This window comes from Dromiciops gliroides, chromosome 1 (genome assembly GCF_019393635.1).
Source record: "Dromiciops gliroides isolate mDroGli1 chromosome 1, mDroGli1.pri, whole genome shotgun sequence".
Classification (NCBI taxonomy): domain Eukaryota; kingdom Metazoa; phylum Chordata; class Mammalia; order Microbiotheria; family Microbiotheriidae; genus Dromiciops; species Dromiciops gliroides.
In genome coordinates, this window is record NC_057861.1 from 343,604,361 (window position 1) to 343,609,163 (window position 4,803).

At 39.6% G+C, this 4,803-nt stretch overlaps 1 pseudogene; it reads right to left on the bottom strand.

Annotated features, from left to right (window-relative positions):
• Positions 1 to 3,091: 3,091 nt before the first annotated feature.
• On the bottom strand, positions 3,092 to 4,254 carry LOC122736697 (annotated as a pseudogene).
• Positions 4,255 to 4,803: the final 549 nt, after the last annotated feature.

A 4,803-nucleotide genomic window follows, 5' to 3' on the forward strand; every position in this document is an offset into this window, starting at 1 on the left:
TCATTGCAATACTGAAAATAACCAAGTCATTCACAGCAGATCATCTTACAATTTTGCTGTTATTTTATATACAGTACATTTGACTTTGTATCAGCTAATGTAGGTCTTTTTTGATAGCATCCTGATCATCATTTTTTGTAGTAAATTTCATATATATATAGTGCTTTAAGGAGATATTTCCTTACAATAAACCCAAGAGGGGGCAGCTAGGTGGCGCAGTGGATAGAGCACCGGCCCTGGAGTCAGGAGTACCTGAGTTCTAATTTGGTCTCAGACACTTAACACTTACTAGCTGTGTGACCCTGGGCAAGTCACTTAACCCCAATTGCCTTACTAAAAAATAAAATTAAAAAAAATTAAAAAAAAATAAATAAACCCAAGAGGTTGATTATTGCAACAACAGTAATAGATAAGATTTATATAATATCTTATACCTGAAAAATAATTTTCTTCACAATAGCCCAGAAAAGTAAATACCATGTTTTTTAATCATCATCAATCCTCATCTTCATCCAGTCATCATCAATCTGTCAATCATCATCATTATCTTACATTACACTTGTGTTTGCTTCAAAAAATTTTTCATAGTTACTATAGTTAATTGTTTCCCTCCATCTTATTCCTTCTTCATTATATTTATGCTATTTTCTATCTTGTTTCACCCTATCCCTCCTCAAAAGTGTTTGCTTCTGACTGCCCCCTCCTCCACTCTGCCCTCCCTTCTTTTTTTAACTCAGCCCATTTCTTTAATAAAACAATTAACATAATATATAAATATAGAATGGATGTAACTAGTTACCCTTGAAAATATTGTATATATTCAGTATCTTCTAATGACAATGAAAAATATATTTTTTTGGACTTTTGATCCCTTCCTTAAAACTAACAATTATTTAATTTTTTTCTTATGTACAACTTGCTATTTCTTTTAAATACATAACAAAATTGTCATGGAAATATCTTTTTCCTTTTTTTTTTCTTCCCTCCTTCCCCGCCCTAAAGATGGCCACCATTAGATACAAATAGGTATATATGTGTAAACTTGTATACATACTTTTATTTATCAATTCTTTCTCTGGATGCAGATATCATTTTTCTTCATATGTGCTTTAGATTTAGTTTGGCTTCTTAAATGAGCATAGCACAAGCTCTGGACCCAGGAGGCCTCAAGTCCAAATCTGGCCCTAGAAATAAGCCACCCCACCCTGCTTGCCCCACAAAAAACAAGGATAAACAAAAAATAAGTGCTTTACAGATATCATCCCTTCATATTCAATTCATACCTATGCCCTCTGTCTAAGTATATTGCTTTTAGGTGCCCTAATTCTGATAAAGTTCTTATAAGTTAGAAGTATTACCTTCTCATGTAGGAATGTAAACAATTTAATCTTTTAATATCCCCCCATGATTTTTTCCTGTGTACCTTTTCATGCTTCTTTAGAGTTTTTGTATTTGAAAGTAAAATTTTCTATTCAGTTTAGGTATTTTCATCACAAATGCCTGAAAGTCCTTTTTTTCATTGAAGTCCCATTTTGTCCCCTGAAATATTATAATCAGTTTTGCTGGTTAAGTGATTCTTGGCTGTAGTGCCAGTTCCTTTGCCCTCTAGAATAAAATATTGCATGCCCTCTGGGCCTTTAATATATATGCTGCTAGATCTTGTGTTATCCTTACTGTAGCTCCAGTGTATTTGAATTCCTTTTTTTCTAGCTCCTTGCATTTTTTTCTCCTTGACCTAGGATCTCTGGAATTTGGCTATAATATTCCTGGAGGTTTTCCTTTTGGTATCTGTTTCAGGAGATGTTCAGTGGATTCTTTCAATTTCTATTTTACCTTCTGCTTCAAGAATATCAGGGCAATTTTCCCTAACAATTTTTTGGAAGATAGTGTCTAAACTTTTATTTTGATCATGGTTTTCAGGTAGTCCATTTATTTCCAAAGTATCTCTCCTTGATCTATTTTCCAGGTCAGCTGTTTTTCCAAGGAGATATTTCATATTGCCCTCCATTTTTTTTTATTCATTTGGATTTGCTTACTGTGTCTCAGTTTCTCACAAAGTCACTAGCTTCCATTTGTTAAATCCTAATTCTTAGGCAATTATTTTCTTCAGAGAGCTTTTGTATCTCCTTTTCCATTTGGTTTTTCAAGCCGTTGACTTTTTTCTCATGACTCCTGCATTTTTCTCATTTCTCTTTTCACTATTTCCTCCTCTCTAAATCTTTCTTCTCTCTCTCCTACTTTCTCTTCAAAGTCCCTTTTGAATGCTTCCATGGCCTGAGACCAATTCATATTTTTCTTGGAAGTTTTGGATGTTGGATCTTTGACTTTGTTCTTATATTCTTCTGAGGGTGTATTCTGGTCTACTTTGTCCCCACAAAAGCTTTCTATAGTCTGCTTCTTTCTTTGCCTACTCATCTTGACCCAGAAGCAAGTGTCTGATTGAAATCTGATTCTCCATTGTCGGAAGCTTGGTGTGCTGTGTCCCTCCCCCACTGGGCCACCACCACTCAATTAGGCCAACTGGATCAGAACCTGGGCACTTTGTCTCAACTCCAGCAGAGACTACACACAGCCACTTCAACCTAACCAACCACTGAACACCCTCAGGGGTCCACGAGCCAAGCCTTAGAAGAAGCCCCTGGCGACAGAAGATTCTGAGGCCATGCAAGCTCTGTCTGTCCCAAGCTGTGTATGCACTATGCAATGAGCTCCTCTCTTTATCCTTGAGCTGAGTTCCAACAGCTGCTGTGACAGCTGAATTAGAGGCTCCAAAGGCCTGGTTCTCTGGGGCTGGGGCTGGGTCTATTCAGCATGCTTCACTCTCACCCTGGTACAACTGACCTTTCTTGATGATCCTCTAAGCTGTCTCTGGATGGAAAATTATTTCACCCTGTCTTTTTTGTGTTCTACTGCTTCACCAATTGTCTTATGGCATTATTTGAAGATATTTAGAGGGGTTTTGTGGAGAGGCCAGTGAAGTCACTGCCTTTCCTTTGCCATCTTGGCTCTGGGCCCTAACAATTAGTTACTTAAAGTTGGCAAGATAATGTTCCATCAAAGGTTTTATATAAGTTTCAACACCTACTTTCTTTTAGCTGATAGATTTGTACTTGATCCACTGATTTGCACCTCGAACTTCAAAAGGTGGTCCTCTGCTTTAGATATGATAGCCTAATTCTTCCAATGTTGGCTCTGTATCAGCTGTAGCAAACTGGGAAGCAACTTCAATCTCTTTCCTTACTCCAACATCAATTTACTTTAATTCTTCAATACTGGCAAGGTTGCTATTTACCATTCTATCCTTGAGAAGCATGATAGGGTCACTCTTACTCCTCACTTCCTGAATTTGTTCCCAAGTATGATAACTGACACCAGGATCACTCATGCTTTGTCCATGATAACAATATAGCTTTACTTCCATCAGCATGTAGCCCTTTCCTGATCTACAGGAGGCCACTGCAAATTTTGTTCCCTCACAGACACATAGCAAATCCATACCATTTACCCTTATTCCTGGAATAAAGTGTCCTCTTTTGTAATAGTGAGTGCTGGCTCCTGCTCTCTCTACAGAAATTCCCATTCCATGTTGACTATTCTCACAAATGGAAATACACAGCAATTTCCACAAAGCTGCCATATTGTAAGCTTCAAATATCTGACCCTGATTAGCAGTACCATCTCCATACAAAGTCAAACCGATCTCATCTTTTTCATTGTACTTACAGGCTAGGGCAAAAGCATCCCTGAGAAGTACCTGAGCTCCAGTAATGCCATTGCCACCATAGAAGTTCTTGGCATACATGTGCAGAGATCCTCCCTTTCCTTTACCACACCCCCCTCTTCATCCTGTAAGCTCTGCCAGAATTTCTTGAATGGGAAGTCCTTGAGTATAGGTAAAGCCATGAGCTTGATAGGCTGTAATAACATGACCTGTATGATTTATACCAGCTTCAAGCCCCACACGACAAGCTTCCTGACCATCATACAAGTTGCAGAAACCACGGATGATCTTTTGCTTATACAGCTGGTCTGCTTTCAATTCCATCTGGCAAATATTCTCCATGATCTTACAGTTCTTGGGTCCTTCTTCTCTAGTGAGAACTGGTGGTGGGAGGGCTGTCCCAAAGCTGATGAACATCACATTTTCTTAATATCAAATGAAGCATCATGTGCAATGTTATGGGCTGCCACTAGCACTCTTCCATCCAGTTTCTGGAAGGTGCCTATTAGCAGGTGAGATACAACAGCAAGCATTTTTCACTAGGAGTGGTGGCTCATACCAGAGTGGCAGAAGCAGGGACAGTGGGAGATGGAGGCAGAAGGGACTGTGTCCTGAGTCTCCTTCAAGAGCTGGTAGTAGACACAGTCTGATCCCTCACTCGTCCCTCTTTATCCCCTTCCCCTCCTTCTTTCCTGTAGGGTTAGATAGATTACGCTACCAAATTGAGTTTGTATCTTGTTCCTGCCTTGATCAGTCTCTGATGAGAGTAAGGTCTTTGAGCCAATTGTGATGAGTCTAAGGCTCATTCACTGCCCCACTCCTCTCCCATCTCTGCCCCCACTCCATCAACCCTTTCCTGCTTCTTTCATGTAAGATTTGATACCCTGCTACCTCTCCTCTTCCCTCTCCGCAAGTGCAATCTTCACCCCCCTCAATTTTGCCCTAAATATATCATCATATATCAGCAAGGTGACACAGTGGTTGAAGTACTCGCCCTGGACATAGGTGGACCTGAGCCCAAATCTGGCCTCAGACACAAGACATTCACCAACTCTGTGACCCCAGGCATGCCTCCCAGCCCT